General features: G+C 37.8%; 1 pseudogene; it reads right to left on the reverse strand.

Moving 5' to 3' along the window:
- Window positions 1-3,327: 3,327 nt before the first annotated feature.
- LOC100984847 (HORMA domain-containing protein 1-like) lies at window positions 3,328-4,513 on the reverse strand (annotated as a pseudogene).
- Between the last annotated feature and the right edge of the window lie 16,908 nt (window positions 4,514-21,421).

Consider the following 21,421-nt stretch of genomic DNA (forward strand, 5'->3'; position numbering starts at 1 on the left):
AATTGACAAGTAGAACTTAATTAAACTAAAGAGCTTCTGCACAGCAAAAGAAACTATCAACAGAGTACACTAAATATATTTGCAAACTATGCATTCAATAAAGGTCTAATATCCAGAATCTATAATGAATTTAAACAAATCAACAACCAAAAAAAATTTAAAAATAGGCAAAGGACATGAAACAGACACTTCTCAAAAGAAGCCATTTATTTTTTGATGAACATTTTCCCAGCTTTGCTCCAGTCATCCATGTTCAAATTGTTTCCTGAAGGTTTAGGTAGGTCTTTCATTTTTTAATCAAGACTGAAAATTCTTGTCTTTTACTGGATCATTTTAACTGGATCATTAATTATATTTTTATATTCCTGCAGGTAAAATTAGGATATGTAATAGTAACAATACAAAAATGCAGATTAATTTCCCCAAATATCAATGAAACATTCTTACATTCATATAACAAGCTACCAAAGACTTCTGCATTATGTAAAGCAATTAAATCACAACTTTTGAAATGATTTAATGGCTTTGTTTAATGGGCTGTATATTGACTCTGTTGTGTCTAGTGTATTTTGTAATGGATGCAAATTTCCTTGACTTTCTATGCTCAATAATAAATGTGTATTGTTATGTAACCAAACAAAGAAATCATATGTTTAAAATGGTAGGGATACTATTTAAATTGGATCTAGGTGTTAAGTGCCTTCAGATAACTGACAGACACAAACAAAGTAGCTAAACCCAAGGAAAATCACATTAGTTAGAAATAAGACGTTATCTGTATAAGAGCTAAGATATTCAGCAAGAACTATAAAACCTCCTTCCTGAACATACACACAACTTGACATTTTGCTGGTGCATTCATGTATATATCATAGTTTTCGTTTCAGATATTAGATCACTGCAAAATTAATTGTGGTTTTTGCTACTGAAAGTAATGGCAGAAACTGAAATTACTTTTGCATCAACCAGTAGTAAATTTTTAATAAAACATTTGCAAGTCATTACTGCAAATATCTAAATGTTGAGAGTTGAGAAGAGAGGGGTATTTATTTGGATTTATTTCTACTATCCTATTTTTGTGCTATTTGTCCCTCTTTAATTTCTTTTTCTAATTTGTTGTTTTGGGTTGTCTTCTTAAATATTGAATAGATATTTTCCTCACTTATATTTTCCTCCACAGATTTGAAAGTTACATATATTATTTCTATGTTTTATTGGTTACCTTAACATTTTCAGCCTGTATACTTAACTTATAAAAATCTGAATGTACTCCTTTAAATAATGATTTTATTAAATTTTAAGTCTGATCATTCCTTTCTAACTTATATGTAATTATCGAATACCACAGCTTACCTTATTTTAAACCCCCCAAAAAGTATTGTTTTAGGCACTCAGTGTTGTTTATATTTATCCATATATTTACCACTTTCTTTGTCCTTTAATCCTTTTTGTATTTTCCATGTGGAATTGGTTTTATTTTCCTTGAGTATATCTTTTGAATTTTTTAAGAGAGTGTCTTTTGGTTGTGAAATTTCTCACCTTTTCCTCACCTGACAATAACATTATTTTTTATTCTTCAAAATTATTTTTGCTAAGTATATAATCCTACACTGACAGGCATTTTCTCTCATCACATTGAAAATACTCCACTGTTTCCTGGCTTCCATTATTGTTGCTGAGAAATCAATTGTCAATCAAAATATAGTTCCTTTTTCTCTGGTAATTTTTTTCCCAATACATAATAGAAGTATATAATTTTAGGGTACATGTGATATTTTGATACATGTATAAAATGTGTAATCACCAAGGCAACTGGGACATCCATTACCCCCAAAATTGACCCTTTCTTTATGTTGGGAACATTCCAATTCCTCTCTATCAGTAGTTTTCAACTATATGACAAATTATTGTTAACTGTAATCATCCTACTGTACTTTTGAACACTAGATCTTACTTCTTCTATCTTTAACTGTATTTTTATATCCATTTAGCAGTGTTCCTTCTTCCCCCCACCTCCCTCCTACCTTTCTCAGCCTCTGGTAACCACGAATCAACTTTACCTCCACAAGATCCACTTTTTTAGCTTCCACATAAGTGAGAACATGCAGTATATGTCTTTCTGTGCCTGCTTATTTCATGTAATATAATGACCTCTACTATTTATGTTGCTGCAATGACAGGATTTCATTGTAATTATTTTTGAGGCTGAATAATATTCCCTTATTTGTATGTACCACATTTTCTTTGTCATTAAATTTTTAAATGATATTGATACAAGAGATAGAAAAATTATTTAGGCAGATAGTAAGGGTAAAATAGTCCTCAGCAGAGCTCCTCTTCTAACAAAAAGTGGTTCAATTTTTTTTTTTCTTTTTTTGAGATGGAGTTTCGCTCTTGTTGCCCAGGCTGGAGTGCAATGGGGAGCAATCTCGGCTCACTGCAAGCTCTGCCTCCCAGGTTCAGGCGATTCTTCTGCCTCAGCCTCCTGAGTAGCTGGGAATACAGGCATGTGCCACCACACCCAGCTAATTTTGTATTTTTAGTAGAGACGGGGTTTCTCCATGTTGGTCAGGCTGGTCTCAAACTCCTGACCTCAGGTGATCTGCCTGCCTTGGCCTCCCAAAGTGCTGGGATTACAGGCATGAGCCACGGCCTTTTTTTTTTTTTTTTTCTAACAAAAAGCAGCCTGAAAGATCAAGCTGCAAACATAGATAAGGAAGCTGGAAGCTTGCATGGAGGGATGCTAGCAGCTGCACAAAAAGAAATGGGCTATCTGGGGGCCAGCCATGTCCACCATGGGGGTTCCACCTCCCCACTTTTTTAGCACATACACAGTAAGAAAGAAATGGGCAACATGGACAAGCTCAGGCAGAGAACCCATCTGCACAATAAAAGATTGGGGTGGGGCTGCCAGAGATTCACGCCCTATGTAGATGGCACCCCAGGTCCTATGTTTTTCATGCCCTATGCAAATCAGACACCGCCTCCCGACTAGTTCATCTATAAAAACACCTGCATTTCATCACAGATCTGCAACCCATTTTTCTGGGACCCCTCTCTGTAGCAGAGAGATATTCTCTTTTTTTCACCTATTAAATTCACACTCTTTTTTTTTAAAACATTTGTACTTTTGCTTTTATTCAAAAGTTCTGCTGGATTCATTTCAAGATTAAGGACCACAGTATGACAGTCAGCCAAGAACTTAATTTTAGTGTACAAACTGCTTTAAACTACATATACGTTTTCAGAGTTAGGGAAATATAATATAGTGTCCTTCAGTTTAAATGTTGAGAAAAACTTTGCAAACATACAGAAGAAAAATAATTTTTATATATGTTCCTTTGGTTCACTAAACTTTCTCCTTTTTGGTACTGACTCTTGACTAGAAGAATGAGAGTGATGGAGCACTATTCTCCCAGATTCATGTTGACTTCTCTTCCGAATTTCTTTGGAAGATGTTACTGGTTGATTTCCATTTGCCATTATTCTGAAAGACTTTCCACTTCTTGTTTTGCTTTCAGACATATCAAGTTCCGATGTTTTATTGACTAACTGCTCAACCTGAGAATGAGAAATGGAAAGATCTGGACTTTCTTTATACCTCATAATTTCATCATCCTCACAAACTAAACTTGGTTCTCCGAGTTCAGAAAATCGAGGGTTTTTTTTTTTTCCTGCTCTTCCATTTTAGTTTCAATGTCCAAATCATCACTTGTATAATGCGCCTGGTCATCTTCTACATCTTTGTCCCTCAGGATTTTGTGAAGTCGTGTTTTTATTTGTTTTGGTGATAGTATAGTTGAATAAATATTTTCCATTCGTTCTCTCTCAGTGGTCACTTTTACTTTGAAGGTGGGAAAAGGTGTTGAGACTTCGCCCACATTTAAATACATAGGTTCCCCTTCAAATATAACTCCTTCACAATCACCATCCTTAAAACCAGGAGGCTGGTAATCTGGGGGTGTAACTTCATCATAGTAAAAACGTTTCATGCTCAAACAAACATTAGGTAAAGGCCCCAGATTTTGCATTAGGGTATAAATCTTGCGAATTAGGAGAGTGCTTGCTTTCTCGGTGTCAGTACATAACATGCTAGACTCATTGCTTTGGCTTTCACTTATGAAGTCCATAAGTGGTCCATTATTGGTGTATTTGAATTTGAATTGGTAACATTCTGAAATTGTCTGAGGATCTTCTGGGTTTGTGTATATAGCTAGAACAGCCATGCTTAGATTTTTTTTTTCTGTAAAGCATCGTAACATCCTAGTATCCATTTCACTAACTGTGTAGATCCTGGGCAATTTTTATCTTCTCTCAGTATTTTGACACAAAGATCATCTAGATATCTGGTTCCATAAGCACATGCTGGAAATATTCCTCTCAAATACATGATACAGGATACTGAAACTGTGAGGAAACTCTTCACTAACACCAAAGACTGGTGTTCAGGTGGTATCTTATTGAGAAATACCAGTGCAGTCATGGAAGTCCTCTGCAACTGGGCAGTGGCCATCTTCTGATAAAATATTTTCTTTAATTCAAAATTATGTCTGAGGGGCAGGCGCCGGAAAATTCTCACTCTTAACCTCACTCTTTGTGTGTCCACATCTTTGATCTCCATGGTCGTGAGACAACAAACCTCGGATGTTACTCCAGACAATGAAGCCTCTTCAATATATTTTGAGGGTACATGTAATATTTTGATACCTGTATACAATGTGTAAAGATCAAATCAGGGTAATTGGGATATCCATTACCTCAAACATTTATCTTTTCTTTGTACCACATTTTCTGTATCCATTCATCCACTATGGACACTTAGGTTAATTCCAATATTTCAATTATTTATTTTTAATTTTTGTGGGCACTATATATATACACACTAGGTGTATATATTTATTGGGTACCTAAGATGTTTTGATGCAGGAATGCAATGCATAATAATCACATCATGGAAAATGGGATATCTGTCCTCTCAAGGATTTATCCTTTGTGTTACAAAAAAATCCAATTATATTCTTTAAATTATCTGAAAATGTACAGTTAAATTATTATTAACTATAGTCACCCTGTTGTGCTAGCAAATAGTAGGTCTTATTCACTCTTTCCAACTATTTTTTGTATCCATTCACCATCTTCACCTCCCCAACACCCTCCATTACCCTTCCCGGTCTCCTGTAAGTATTCTTTTACTCTCTATCCCCATGAGTTCAATTGTTTTGATTTGTAGATTCCCACAAATAAGAGAGAATGTATAAAGTTTGTCTTTCAGTGCCTGGCTTGTTTGACTTAACATGATGACCTCCATTCCATTCATGTGGCTGCAAATGACAAGATCTCATTCTTTATGGTTGAATAGTACTCCATTGTTTATGTGTACCATGTTTTCCTTCTCCATTCATCTGTTGGACACAGGTTGCTTTCATATCTTGGCTAATATGAAAAGGGCTGCAACAAAAATGGGAATGGAGATATCTCTTTGATATACTAATTTCCTTTATTTTGGATATGTAGCCAGCAGTGGGATTCCTGGATCAAATGGCAGCTCTAGTTTTAGATTTCTGAGCAACATCCAAACTGTTCTCCATAGTGGTTGTACTAATTTAGATTCCCACTAACAGTGTACAAGGGTTCCCCTTTCTCCACTTCCTCACCAGCACTTGTTATTGTCTGTCTTTTGGTGTTTGTTTTGAGACAAAGTCTGGCTCTAGCATTCAGGCCGGAGTGCAGCGGTATAATCTTTGCTCACTGCAACCTCCACCTCTTGGGCTCAAGCCATCCTCCTACCTCAGTCTCCCAAGTAGCTGGGACTATATGCAGACACCACCACGCCTGACTAATTGTTGAATTTTTTTTTTTTTTTTTTTTTGTAGAGGCAGGGCTGCCTAGGCTGGTCTTGAACCTGTAAGCTCAAGTGATCCACCTGCCTTGGCCTCCCAAAGTGCTGGGATCACAGGCATGAGCCACTGTGCCCAGCCTTGTCTGTCTTTTGAATATAAGCCATTTTAACTGGCATGAGATAATGTCTCATTGTAGTTTTGATTTGTGTATATCTGAGGATCAATGATGTTGAACACTTCTTCATATGCCTGTCTACCATTTGTATGTCTTCTTTTGAGAAATGTCTATTCAAATGTTTTGCCTGTGTTTTGATTGGATTATTAGATTTTTTCCTCTTATATGTGGGTCTTGTACACACATAAAATTAAATACCTAGGAATTAACCAAAGAAGTGAAAGAGCTCTATAATGGGATTTTTTTTTATTTCTTCTTCAGATTGTTCACTCTTCACATATAGAAATGCTACTGATTTCTGTATGCTGATTTTGTACCTGGAAACTTTACTGAATTTGTTTATCAGTTCTAACAGTTTTTTGGTGGATTCTTTAGGTTTTTCCAAACATAAGATTGTATCACCTGCAAACAAGTAACAATGATAATTTGACTTCTTTCATTCTAATTTGAATGCCCTTTCTTTCTTTTCTCTGATTTCTCTAGCTAGGCAAACAAACAGGATCTCTGTCTCTGTTTTGAGCCATGTAAAGCTGGGGGTGAAGTGACACACACACCACTGTGGCCACCACCACTAGGACTATGCTGGGTCAGACCTGAAGCCAGAATGGCACTGGGTCTCACCCAAGGCCTACTGTAACCACTCCCTGGCTACTGGCTATGTTTGTTCAAGACCCTGGGTTTCTACAATCAGCAGATGGCAAAGCCAGCCAGTCCTGTGTCTTTTTCTTCAGGGCAGTGAGTTCCCCCAGGCCCTGAGCAGGTCCAGAGGTGCTGTCTGGGAACCAGGAACTAGAGTCAAAAACCTTAGAACTCTACCTGATTCTCTACTTGTACTGCTGTTAATCTAGCACACAAATCACAAGACAAAGTCCTTCCCACTCTTCCCTCTCCTTTCTGAAGGCAGAGGAGCCTTGCCCATGGCTGTTGCCACCACAGGCCCATGGGGTGTACTGCCAGACTATGGTTGATGTTCTCTTAAGTCCCATGACTCTTCAGTCGGCTTGTGGTAAATGCTGTCCGGGCTAGGACTTAGGCTTCAGAGCAGTGGGCTTCCTTCTGGCCCAAGACAGACCCAGAAATGACATCCAAGAGCCATGTCCTGGAATTGGGGACCTCAAAAGCTCACTTGGTGCTCTACCCCCATGTGGCTCTGCAAGACAAAGTCCCTTTTACTTTACCCTCCACTTTTCTCACGTAGAAGAGTGTAGCCCCATAGCAACCATAGATGGAAATGTGCTGAGTCTCACCTAAAGCCAGCAAGTCTCAGAGTTTCACCCAATGCCCTCAACGTAGTACCTGGGTATCATTGCTGGCTATTCAGGGCCCAAAGCCTCTTCAGTTAGCAGGTAATGAATCCTGCCATGACTGGTTTCTTCCCTTTAAGGCAACATGTTCCATTCTGGCCCAGGGTGTGTGTAGAAATGTCATCCATGAGCTTGGGCCTGGAAAGGGGGCTTCACTACTTTTACAGGCACCCTATCCTACTGTAGCAGAGCTGGTATCCAAGATGCAGGACAAAGTCCTTCCCATTTTTACCTTTCCTCTCCTCAAGCAGAAGGAAGGGGCCTCTTTTGGAGCTGTGAGCTGTGCAGCCTGGGGTTAGGGGAGGAGTGATGCCAGCACTCCATTAGCCATCCTTGCTGGTAACTCAGTAAGTCCCCCCAGTCCATTGGCTCTGGGCTCAGTTCAGCACTAGGACTTGCATAGAAGTTGCAGTTCTTGTGGCCTAGATTGCCTTTCAAGTTTATTTAGGGCCCCAGAATACCTTCAGCCACGGTAGCGAGGTTTGTGGGAACTCAGGTTTGGACCACTGGGGTTGGCAGTTCCCCTCTGGCTAGGGCTGGTTTAATGCTCTCTCTGTGGGCTGGTGTCAGCTGAGTTTGGTCCAGTTTTGCTTTCTGCTGTAACAGGTAGTGTTGAGTTCAGTGCCTCACAATTACTGCACTCTCCCTCTTGCCAGTGCACAGAAATGCTCTCTGCACCATGCCTCTGCTGCCAAGGGGATGGGAAGAGGTGGGGTCCACAAGTCAAGACTGTTTTTCCTACCTCTTCCGTGCCTCTTTGAGTGACATGAAGTTAAAAGCAGGTACGATGAGTGCTCACCTGATCTTTGGTTCTTACTAAGTGCTTTTTTTTCTGTAGATAGTTGTTAAATTGGTGTCCTTGTGGAAGGTACAATTGGCAGAGCTTTCTATTCTGCCATCTTGCTCTACCTCCTGATTCCATATCTTGACTATTGTGAATAGTGTTGCAATAAACACAGGAGTGCAGATATCTCTTCTCTACACTGATTCCCTTTCTTTCTTTGAGGTATAACCAGTAGAGGGATTGCTGGATCATAGGTAGTTTCATTTTGAGGTTTTTGAGGAACCTCCATATTGTTTCGGCATAGTGGCTGTACTAATTTACATTCCCACTAATAATGGGATATGAGTGTTCTTCTTTCTCCTTATCTTTGCCAGCGTTTGTTATTTTTTATCTTTTTGATAAAAGCCATTCTAACTGGAGTGAAATATTATCTCATCATGGTTTTGATTTTCATTTCCCTGATGATTAGTGATGTTGAGTATTTCTTATATACCTGTTGGCCATTTGTAGGTCTTCTTTTAAGAAATGGCTATTCAGATATTTTGCCCATTATTTAATTGGGTCATTTGATTTTGCTGTTGAGTTATGTTCCTTACATATTCTGTTTATTAATCCATTGTCAATTGGATAGTTGGCAAATATTTTCTCTCATATCTCTTCACTTTGTTGATTGTTTCCTTTGCTGTGCAGAGGATGTGATGCCATTTCTGCTTTTGTTGTCTGTGCTTTTCAAACCTTACCAATAAAATATTTGCTCAAACCAACATCCTGAAGCATTCCCCAATGTTTTCTTCTAGTATTTTCATAGTTTTGGGTCTTAGATTTAAGTCTTTAATCTATTTTGATTGATGTAGTTGTTAAAGATTTTTCAGCTAATCTATAGCATTCCATAGTTTAAATTACATAAGTGAGATGTTCATTTATTATTATTTATTCTGTTTTAGGTTCACCACTTTATAGATTAATTTTTTTCATCACATCATCAAATTTCTCAATTTTTTTTCAAATATTGCCTCTACCTCATTCATATTCCTCTATTTCTAGAACTCCAACTTTTAAAATTAGATTAGAATTTTTTACTCTGTTCTACCTAACTCTTTTCTGTCATATTTCCTCTTTTTCTGATTGTGTTACTTTCTGAATAGATTCTTCAGATCCATCATCTAGTTCACTAATCTTCTCATGACATATTTAATCATCCATCATACCTAACCATTATTTATATTTCAATATTTTTTCCTTTCTGAAATTTTTACTTTGTTCTTTTTAAAGTCTGCTTGTTGCTTGTTAATTTTATAGCACCTTGGTGTATTTTAATCCTCTCTTTTGAAGCCTATATATGTTAAAAATGCTAAGTGTTGCCATTTTATAGTGTGACTGATAAATCTAATATCTAAATGTTTTGCTAGTTTGAATTATTTATTTGTTTACTCTGCTGGTGCTCATTCATATTGCTGTGTTTCCTTGGGTGCTTGTGATTTTGGCAATTAACTTCCATTTACCAGAACTTTCTCTGCAAGTATTCCTTGAGGCCTGGCTTGCTATTGGGTGGCTTGTTTTCATTTCCTTCTTTTAAGTTCCTGAGGATGCTACCAACCTGGTACACTTCTAAACTAAAATAGTATTAATAGCCTCTTTGAACTACCCAGATGATATGAATTCAATCTGCAATGCTTATGTACTGACCTATTAAATTATTAAGAAAACTTTAGTTCCCATAAATCTAATGCTAAGTTTTAATACAACTAGTTATTTTGTAATCTGTTTTCTATTAGCCCTCTTTATTCAGCTCCTTGGAGTTCTATGCCAGGAGAAACACCTATGAGACCCGATAGAATCACCTATGAGACCCTACCTTGAGTAATTTTGTCTCTCGTTACTATCTGCCACTGCCCTATGAAAATTAAGGTTTAAGTTCATCTGAATGTTGGCAATTATCTTCAGGGGGATAGTTCCACTTGCCTGTCAGAATTATTTCATATTTGTTTTTGACCTCTGAGGGAGGCTGAATCAGAGTGCATCTTCTTCCACAATCCCAGAAACAGTCCTTATTATGTCAATTAGCGTGTGTATATGCACTTGCAAAAACACATATACATGCACATGTATGTGTTTGGGTTGTTTCAGTTTTTGTTGCATCTGAATCCATGAGAGCCCTTCAAAAAAATCATCTACATAGCCTGTGAACCCTATCAGCAATACCATATAATGATTTCTACTTGTCCTGGAAAGGAGATTAAATAAAATTCAGATTCTTGTAACCCTTCCCCAAAGATAGAGACTACGTAATGTCATCAAATTCCCTGTTAAATCTTTTTATTTGTTTGAGGCTTGTGTAGTTGATTGCTTGCTTATTTGTTGCTTGCAACAAATCATACTCTGACATTGCCCAAAAGTAATTGCCCCAGAAATAAAAGGTGTAATTTTTAAATCTGTGTATTAATTTTTATATAAATGCTAACTTTGTGGTCACAATTCCAACAGACTGATGACATTGAATATGATTCTGTCCTTACACCTCGAAATCACAATCTGTGGAACTTGAACTCTTTCAAGGGGACAAGCATAAGGAATATTTCTATGTGTAGGGGACATTGGTCATGTTTTCCGACTTGTCAGTTGCTTTTGAGTGTTCTTGCTTTGTTTGAGTAATTCCAGGCTCTAACAGTGCCAGAGCACCAAGATAAAGGCAGGAAAAATAGAATGGTCCCACTTAAGACTTTGAATTGGAAATGAGTAACTTAGGAGGTAGAAAAAACTCAGCTTCCATTTGGTTGGCTTTATGGAGCAGTATTGGTTTTAAGACCAACTACTAGCTAAAGGAGATATCATGCTGTTGGAAATTGCAGTACAATAAAGAAAAGTTCCAGCAAATAGGATGTTCACTGTGGCATCAATATTATCAGACCAATTTTGCATGGTTTGGTACATTGTTCCTAAATGCTTAGCTTTGGGCCTGGTTCTCTAACCCTTGCCTCAATAATGTGTGCAACTCAATACTCTCCAAATAAACTCCTTTTAATTTAATTAATCAGAGCCAGCTACTGTTGTTCTCATCTGAGAACCAGAACCAAAACGAAAGTCAATGCCAGGAGCACTACAAGGAAAAAAGGGCCCAGCCATTTACAGCCTGGGAAGCCAGTGACTCTTGATAGACACTACAGGCAGGTAGTTGCATGCTAGATCTGGGGTATAGACAATGTGCCAGCTGAGGTTGGAATGTTAGAGCAAATGCTACCAAATTTTCAGAATATTTGTGTGTAGTAGACTTAACTTTCTGTTTTCAGGAAATTTCTACAAGAAAGAGATGAAAACCTTAATGATTAGCAACTGTTCTATTTCTAAGAAAGATATGTTAAATCTTCCACTGTAATTGTTAATTTGTCAAATCCTTCTTGTAGTCCAGTGTTTGCTTTATATATTTTGAACCCATATTATTTCATCCATACAAGTTTAGAATTGCTGTATTATCCTGGTGAGTTGAAACTTCTATCATTATGAAATGCCTCTTTAATCTCTAGTAATGCTTTCAGCCTTAAAATCTATGTTGTCTGATACTGGCATGACCATGTCTTTTTCTATCCTTTTACATTCAACCTTCTGTATCTGTGAATTTAAGGTATGTCACTTGGGTAATCTAGGAGGTGGCCTATGGTAGACGTTGCTGGTTGTCTGTCTGTTCCCCATTTGTTTACATGGTTCTCAATTATTTCCAATATATTCAACTAAAATAGTTCACTTTCCTTACCTTACTTGCAGTTGTGGTTGGTCATGAGATGGTTCTGGCCAATAAGCTGCAGGTAGAAATTCATCAGGAGGACACCCTTTCTGAATAACAAGCAAAGTCCATTTTTCCCTTGAGCTTTTCCCTTATTCTCACCTGGAATTTCATACATAATGTCTGGAAACATAGCTGCCACTGTTGTGACCGTAAGGATGAATGACACATGCTAAGCAGGTGAAAGTGGCAAATGGAAAAAGTTAGGCCTTACGTCCTTGTGGAGGCTTGCCTGCCTGACTCTTGACTCAAGTCTTCTCTGCTTGAAACAAATAGGCCTTACTTAAACCAGTGTTTTGGGGAGGGGGTCTCTATTAGCAGCTGAACACATTCTTTTTTTTTTTTTTTTTTTTTTTTTTTTGAGACGGAGTCTCGCTGTCTCCCAGGCTGGAGTGCAGTGGCGCAATCTCGGCTCACTGCAAGCTCCGCCTCCCGGGTTCACGCCATTCTGCTGCCTCAGCCTCCCGAGTAGCCAGGACTACAGGCGCCCACCACTACGCCCGGTTAATTCTTTTCTCTATTTAGTAGAGACGGGCTTTCACAGTGTTAGCCAGGATGGTCTCGATCTCCTGACCTCGTGATCCGCCCGCCTTGGCCTCCCAAAGTGCTGGGATTACAGGCGTGAGCCACCGCACCCGGCCCACATTCTTAAGATACAATTGTAATGTTAGGATTCAGAATCTCCAGGAAAGGGGTAACTGTACACCTAGAAATACCAGGTTCAGTTAGGGAAGTGACTCTTCTTCTCTCCTGTGTTTGAAGCCAGAATGATCAGTGTTTATGGGCCTTTGCAGATATATCTTCTTCTCTTATATGTGGCTGTTAATAAAATTTCTAAATAGACAACCCTCTATTCCTAAAAGCATTTTCTAATTTGGAGAGATATATGGTTTTGTGGTTAAGATCACAGTTTCTGGAGTCAGCGATTTTTCATATCCTGTTCATATCCCCACTTTTTGGTTACTGCTTGTGTGATACTGAGCAATCTCTTAATGTTTCTGAGCTTATCTCCACATCTTAAAAATGGGGAGAGTAGTAATGCCCATGTCATATAGTTGTGGCAGGATTAAATGCAGTTCTTCAGAAAAGCATGTAGGAGAGTGTATATTGACTTTTTTTTTCCATCAAGAGTTAAAATTTAAAACTTGGAACTATTTTAGAATTTCTGCATTGGTTGAAAGAAATTTAAACTCCATTCCAACTCTAAAATTCAACAGCTCTGTTAAATATATGAGGGTTGTGTGATGGAGAAAATCAGAACAAAAAGTTTAAAAAAAAATAGAATGGGAGAGGGAGGCTGAGTTTATTCAGATTCATGTAGATGTATGTTTCTGTATATTTACTTTAATATAACTTAGCTTCGGAACTACTAAAAACATGGTAACTCATAGTCTGAGCGATGTTGGATTTGCCAGTTATGTTCCTTTACAAGAAGATATCTTAAAATAAATAAACATTCCAATATGTTGTGACTCTTAATTTTTTCTCCTAATACTTTTCTTGTTTTCTCCATAACAAAGCTGGAAGCCATCCATAAGTGTTATTTAACATTTACAGAGCAACTAATAAGTGCAAGGCACTGGCATCTATTATACCATAACACATTATTGTCTCTCATTTTGAAAATAAGAAAACTGGGGAACTGAGAGACTAAACACTGCATCCAGATTTACTTGTATGCTAAATAGGGTTATTGGGATTTAGGTTAATCCGTGTAAAATCTCTGATTTTGTCAGTATAATTCAAAACAGAAAACAATTTTGCACAAGTTTAATCATTTTTTAAGACAAAAAAATTAGAACATTGTTCCAGGAGTATTAAGGAAATAGGAGTACTTTCATAATTCAAACTTGAAGAGTAGCGTTATTTTTCTTATAGGAATGACTTTCTTTTCCAGAACAAAGAAACTTAAGGACCCCAGTAGATCAGTGAAGATGGAAATAAATGCAATGTTTTGAGGATTTATGTACCCATGAGCTTACAACCAAATTGAATATGAATATGTATATACATAAAAAATAAATACTACCTATGGAAAACCTATTTTTGATTTAGCAGATTAAAAACAAGCTTTTCCAAAAGAGAGGTAAATTTATTCAATAAGAAAATTCATTAAGCCACTTCTGGCCTTTTAATATCTTCAAATTCTAACAGATTTCCTTCTAACCAGAGACCATTGTTATACAAGAAAATTGTTAGCTGCTATAGTACATTCATATATTACTATATGATATAGTACATTCATATATTACTATACGATATAGTACATTCGTATATTACTAACTGAAGTAAAAAAATGTCAGTTTGATACTGCTCTTCTAAGGTTATGAATGTGTATTTTTATTACATTTCTCAAATATGATGCAGCAAACCACAATGGAAACACTTGCATTAAAATGACACTCAGACCAAATGTTCATGCTTGAATCTCTCATAAAATGCCTCTAATGAAGTGGCGAATAGGCATCTATGAACTCTAGTTATTTTAATTTGCTAAATGATATTTTATTACCACCTTAATCTAAAGAGCCCTTGTATAAATTTATATGGAATTAGATAAAATTATAATAAACCTATAGTGTCATTTGAGGCATCTATATTCCAATGCAATCAAGAAAAAAAGTCTCAGAAGAGCCCTCAAAACCCTGAACCAATTAGCCATTTATTTGTTCTCTGGATTTTTTGCTGCTTCTTTCATTTCTATCCTATAGTAGAAGCAGGAATTTATGTTCATTTTTAGGTATACAAAAATACTGTTATTATTTTAACCTTCTAGAATATTGCAAAGTCTGACATGCTTACTTACCTGTTGACTTTCCCTGGTTTTGTATACATTGAAAGATTTTACTTTAAGTGGAAAAATGTTTTTCATATGAACATCTAGCATCATTTCCCCAGGTGTATTATAAAAACTAAAATTCTAAATATAGAAATAAATGGTACGTAGACCAACAAATATCACCAAATGGCAGCAAGCAAAACTTCCCACCTCAATACCTTCAAGGGCTGACCTAAAAAGTTTGTTTAAAGCAGGGTTTCTCAACTTTGGCACTATTGACATTTTGGGCAGGATAATTCCTTTTTTGTGGGGAGCTATCCTGTAAATTGTAGAATGTTTAGCAGCATCCCTGGCCTCTACAACCTGGATGCCAGTAGCAACAATTTCCCACACCCTCCCCCATACTATGTACTAAGCCAACCAAAAACACCACCGGACATTGCAAATATCATCTGCGGGGCAAAATTACCGCTGTTGTAAAGAAGTAGCTCCAGATGAATAAATGTTTATAAAACATATTAGTTGGTTGGGGGTTGTCAAGTTTTAGATAATCTTTCTATCATTCCATGTTATGTATTTAAGTTTGCTCTAAAAATATTTTAAATCTTTCGAAAAAATACAGTAAACTATGGCATGAATTAGGTAGGGATAATGTTTGTTCTACAGTTTTAACATATGGTAGGAACTCAGCAGTTGTAGGTTGGATTGAGGAATGGATAAATTAAAACAATTCTCATTAAGGGAATGAGATAGGGGTTTGGTCTAAACTCAAGCATGATTAGTCATGACCCAGCTAGCCACTGCAGAACTGAACACTGACAGCCCAGGCAAGGGGCCCAGGCAAGGGCTGGGGAGAATGGCCTCAACATCAGGTGTGGGCAGGAAATAGTCTGCTAGGCAGAAGAGTGTATTCTTTTTTGTAGAATTATGCACTAGCAGGTTATTCAATGTGTATAACACAGAAATGCTGGAGCCAAGATGACATCCAGAGGTTCAGTAGGTAGGCAGGCAGGCGATTGACATTGTGGAAGTAGGTAAACCTGTAACAGGACCCTAGTCACCATTTTAAGATATGGGTCAAGACTTCAATTCCTGAGAGATGACTGAAACAAAAATGAGTATATCCCGTGGTAGTGTACTGTTAGGCAGCAGAGATAAAGCCTTAAGCATAGAAATGACTTTAGTATATTTTCCAGAATTGAGGTTCTGGCTGTACTCATAGTCTTCCCTTGTACTGCATGAGTAGATTCATGGCAGTTTGTACGCTTTAGTGGGCAATATTTTAAAGCTTAGATTGCAATTATATTAATACATATATATGTGTTTATATATGCACTCACTAAACTACACATACATGCATGCTCTTGGCTTTAAAATATTCAAACTCTGCCAGGTGCCATGGCTCACACCTGTAATCCCAGAATTTTGGGAGGCCAAGGGAGGAGGAGTTCAAGACAAGCCTGGGCAACATAGTGAGATGCCGATTCTACAAAAAATGAAGGAAAAAAAAAAGCTAGATGTGGTGGCTTGAAACTGTAGTCCCAGCTACTCAGGAGGCTGAGGTGGGAAGATTGCTTGAGACCAGGAGTTCAAGGCTGCAGTGAGCTATGATCACAGCACTGCACTCCAAATTGTGCAACAGAGTGAGACCCTGAGACCCTGTCTCTAAAATAAAAAATAAAAAATAAAAAGTATCCAAACTCTGGAAGATTAATTTGGAATAGAAACACCATTATTCTGAGTAAATGTGATCCCATAATATAACCATATGAAAAATGTAATGAGAGTTCAAGGCTGTTTTCTAACAGAAAGACCTATAACAAAGATCCAAAATCTCAGTTCAAGGGCTTTATAGTGACCACAAACCTTGCTGTCCTAGATCCTCCCTGATAGAAGTGTCATCAAGGTACTCCCAACCAAATCATGAGAAATAATGCAGATTACCAGGGAGGTCGAGGAAGTTCTAGCTATTCCAAATTTTCCCATATATCCCATATAAGTCATCCTGAAGATATCCTCAAGAGAATCTTTGTAAAATTCATTCCTTTGGCTGGGCGTGGTGGTTCATGCCTGTAATCCCAGCACTTTGGGAGGCTGAGGTAGGCAGATCACGAGGTCAGGAGTTTGAGACCAGCCCGGCTGATATAGTGAAACGCTGTCTCTAAAATACAAAAATTAGCCGGGTTTGGTGGTGCGTGCCTGTAGTCCCAGCTACTCAGGAGGCTGAGGCAGGAGAATCGCTTGAAACGTGGAGGTTGCAGTGAGCCAAGATTGCACCACTGCACTCCAGCCTGGGCAACAGAATGAGACTCCATCTCAAAAAATTTTAAAAAACAACTCATTCCTTTAAGAATTACAGCCCAAGGGCCCATAATCTGGGATTGATTAGCTAGGTTTTTAAAAATTATTTCCAAGAGTCTGTGAGCCTCAAAAGTTGTAATTGTATGCAAAATTATACGTTTTTTAAAACTTTTTTGAAGGCTTTCATCAAATTCTCAGACCTCTGCCATTCAGAAAAACTTTAGAATCATAAATTCACAGATATTCTAGAATAATGAATTCAACAGCTCTCACCAGACATCTGAAATATCACAGATATTTTAGAATGAAAGGATTAAATATCCATTACCATTTGAATATTGCTGTTAAAAGTAGAATGATATGCAAAACTCTATACATTAAGGTTTACTTTGTTTAGTTGTATCTAGTAGCCCTTAATAAAATATACATCTATGACTGCATAGCCTGGTACACTATGAGACATAGTTGCTTTCATCTGCTTTTAAACTTCACAAATAGTCACCTGAACGAGATCATCTGCAAAACTTAAAGTTTCTCTTCTGGGTTATCTCAAGCTTTACTCATATAATCTGTTTTTTTTTTTACAAGTTTACATTACTTTTTTTTTTGTATCTGCTAAATTTCAGCTAAATATTAACAATTATGGAAGCTAATGTTTCAGAGAATTAATCAGCTATTATTTCAAATTGCAGGCTAAATCACAAATGGAACCCAAGCTAAATCTTGTTATACATAAATAGTAGTAGTAGTTAACATTTACTGAGTACTTATTATGTGTCAGCACTAAGATAAGACCTTTACATAAACTATTTTAACTACCCCAAAAGTCCTGTGATAAGGATATTATTATCCTCACTTTAAACATGAAAGAAACAAAGACTTAGTGAGATTTGGTAATCAGCCAGGAATCAGGATCCCACAATTCATAAGTTTCTTTATGACTCCAAATTCTTAGCATATTTTAAAATATATTTAAATATGTATTAGTATTTATTGCTCCACTTTCGATTTTTCGATTTTTGTCATCAAAACTAATATTGGGTTTGTGGCCCCCTGCTTCTTTCTTTCTTTCTTTTTTTTTTTTTTTTTGAGACAGAGTCTTGCTCTGTTGCCCAGGCTGCAGTGCAGTGGCCTGATCTCGGCTCACTGCAAGCTCTGCCTCCTGGGTTCACGCCATTCTCCGGCCTCAGGCTCCCAAGTAGCTGGGACTACAGGCACCTGCCACCTCACCCAGCTAATTTTTTTGTATTTTTAGTAGAGACAGGGTTTCACCATGTTAGCCAGGATGGTCTCGATCTCCTGACCTCATGATCTGCCCGCCTCGGCCTCCCAAAGTGCTGGGATTACAGGTGTGAGCCACCGCACCCTGCCTTCTTTCTCATTTTTAATCTTCCTATTCACAACAGAATATATCTTCTTCCTTAAAACAATTTCAACATTGTGTCTCTCTCTTTAAAAAAAAAAACAAAAAACAAAAAAAAACTTCAGTCTTAGATACAAAATAACATGCAAAAAGGAAACCAGAAACTTGAAAACATGCCAGGTAATACTCCCTTTATGTCACAGTCCCTGTATTATGTATCAACAAAATTTTACACCAGAGTGGTAAAATTCAACTTGATTGCAATCTCACATTCCCTTTCTTTTTTAGGACATTTGCCTCTTGCTCCAATTAACTCTTTTTACTTTCATGATTCCTATACAAGGCCCACACTTTGTACTGTTTAAATCCTAATGCTTTTTATAATCCAGAGAATCCAGTCACTGCTGCAGACCCAGGATAGCCAAAAACTCAGGCCCACCACCTCTGGCTACCACTGGTCTCCTCCTTTTGTCTTAGTGGACCATGAGCCTTGTCATTTTGTAACTGAGCCATGACTCAAAAAGAGGCGGGAAGTATTCTTTTTTTTTTTTTTTTTTCTGAGACGGAGTCTCGCTCTGTCGCCTGGGCTGGACTGCAGTGGCAGGATCTTGGCTCACTGCAAGCTCCGCCTCCCAGGTTCATGCCATTCTCCTTCCTCAGCTAGGACTACAGGCGCCCGCCACTGAGCCCGGCTAATTTTTTGTGTTTTTAGTAGAGATGGGGTTTCACCGTGTTAGCCAGGATGGTCTCGATCTCCTGACCTCGTCATCTGCCCGCCTTGGCCTCCCAAAGTGCTGGGATTACAGGCATGAGCCACCGCGCCTGGCCTGGAAGTATTCTAAATACTCCAACAAACAGGACCATTCTGTAGTTCAGTGGTTTTTCAAAAACAACTTTAATAGCATTTCTGTTAATATAATTTTATGCAGAAAGCTAATATGTATATATAAGAAAAAAGCAAATATCTTATTGAAACTCCAGAAACTTGATGACCCCACTCTTGCCAATCCCTGACCTGTCCGAGGGACTCTTGGTATCTCCTGTAGCTTTCAGTAGCACTGTTGAAAACTGTGTTGAATACTTAGCAGGTATTGACTTTCTTTTTCTGATCTGGTCAGTTCCTCAGCCTTGATTACAAATAAAATCAAACAAAAATGTAGTTTATCTAGCATGCATTTTCCTTCTTGGTAAAACTAAACATGAAAAATGCATACTTATTAAATAGAATTTTTTGAAATGTTAGAAATAAAATATAATGGCTTTTATTAAAATGTTATTAAAGTACTCAATAAAATCAATAAAAGATGTCCAAGTTGTTGCAGGCCGCACAATTGACAGTGAAATAGTGTCTGTCAAAATTGCAGCTTAGTTGTCGAAACACCTGTGCAGGCTCAGCCTCGGGACCTGTGAGAGTGGCTGTAACAGCCACTCAAGTCTCAAGTGAATCAACATTATTTTGTATAGTGCCTTCTTCAAACCTAAATCTTCTGCTTGCTTCTCCCACTTTAAAATAATTATCTCCATTCCCTTATCTTCAAATTGTTTCTCTGCTCACTCTGATTTGATTTCTATTTCTACAATTCTGCAAGGAAATAAAAATAAAAACAACTTCTTCAAATGACCTCTTTGTTGCTAAATCCAAAATCCTTACCTTATTTGATTTCTTTCAGGCATTTCCCTAATGAAGCTCCTTTTTCTCTATTGTAGCAGTGGTCCTCAGTGGTTACTCAGGTTTCTTTATTTCAGTCTCTTTCCCTACTTGCTCCTTCTCTCTTATCCTGAATGGTCATGCTTACCAGGGTTGGGTTCTCAGGCCTCTTCCTTTTTAAACAAATCTGCATGCTTCCCCAGGTAATTTGATTCCGACTTATTGATTTCACCCATTATAAATATAGGTTGATGATTCTCAAATTTCAATTTCTAGCTCCCCCTGAGCTGTAAGTCCATATACCCAAGCATCAACTGGATATCTCCACTGAGCTGTCTCAACAGGTATGTCAAACTCAATACAAAATTGAACACCTTTCCCTTCTTCAGACTGCCTTCTCTTTGACCTTTACTGATTGAGTAAATGATACCATCATTTACTCAGATATTTGTACCTGAAATTGGAAGTTAGGTTTAACATCTGTCCATGGATTGGTAGCTTCACAAACCTATAGCATAAACACTGTATCGTTATCATCTTTGAGTCTCCACTTGGAACAGTGTGTGCCACTTGTAGGTGTACAATCCATATCAAGCCTTTTCTGAAAGTGGAAGTAGTAACATGTAGTGTTTCTGGCTTAACATTCTTCAGTGGCTCTCCCCACTCACGTCAGGATAAAATCCAAAGTTCTTGCCAAGACTTTGTCATACAGCCCTTGTCTTACTTCTGCTGCCTCCTGCTTATTGCTACACCTCCAAAAGCCACTGGGCTTCAGTAGAATCCAACTACTTATTATTCTCAAAGTATGGTCAGCTCTCAAAATTTCACATCTTCTCCGGCTGGGCGCGGTGGCTCACGTCTGTAATTCCAACGCTTTGGGTGGCCAAGGTGGGCAGATCATTTGAGGTGAGGAGTTCAACACCAGACTGGCCAACATAGTGAAACCCTGTTTTCAATAAAAGTACAAAAATTAGCTGGGCGTGGTGGCGTATGCCTGTAGTCCCAGCTACTCGGGGGGCTGAAGCAGGAGAATCACTTGAACCTGGGAGGTGGAGGTTGCAGTGAGCTGAGATTGTGCCTGCACTCCAGCCTGGGCGACAGAGCAAGACTCCGTCACATCTTCTCAAATGTTTTCTCTTTGAGTTATCCCTCATGTCTTCACCAAAGTCTAGTTATTCCTCAAGACTTAGCTCAGCTATTACATTCTTTAGGAACCTCTGTAGCTTCTATAACATTCTGTGCAAACCTGTGTGAACTCATCACCATGTTATAATTACTTGCTCATTTATCCATCTACCCTACTAGTCTATGAACATAATAAGAATCAGGACTGTCTTTCATCATTGCACCACTCCAGGTAGCTGACACCTGATAGTTGAAGATTACTTGTTGAAGAGAGTAATAAGTTTTGAGAACTTCGTAAAAGAAGCTTTCTTAATTTCCTTTTAA

Source organism: Pan paniscus, chromosome 5, assembly GCF_029289425.2.
Source record: "Pan paniscus chromosome 5, NHGRI_mPanPan1-v2.0_pri, whole genome shotgun sequence".
Taxonomy (NCBI): domain Eukaryota; kingdom Metazoa; phylum Chordata; class Mammalia; order Primates; family Hominidae; genus Pan; species Pan paniscus.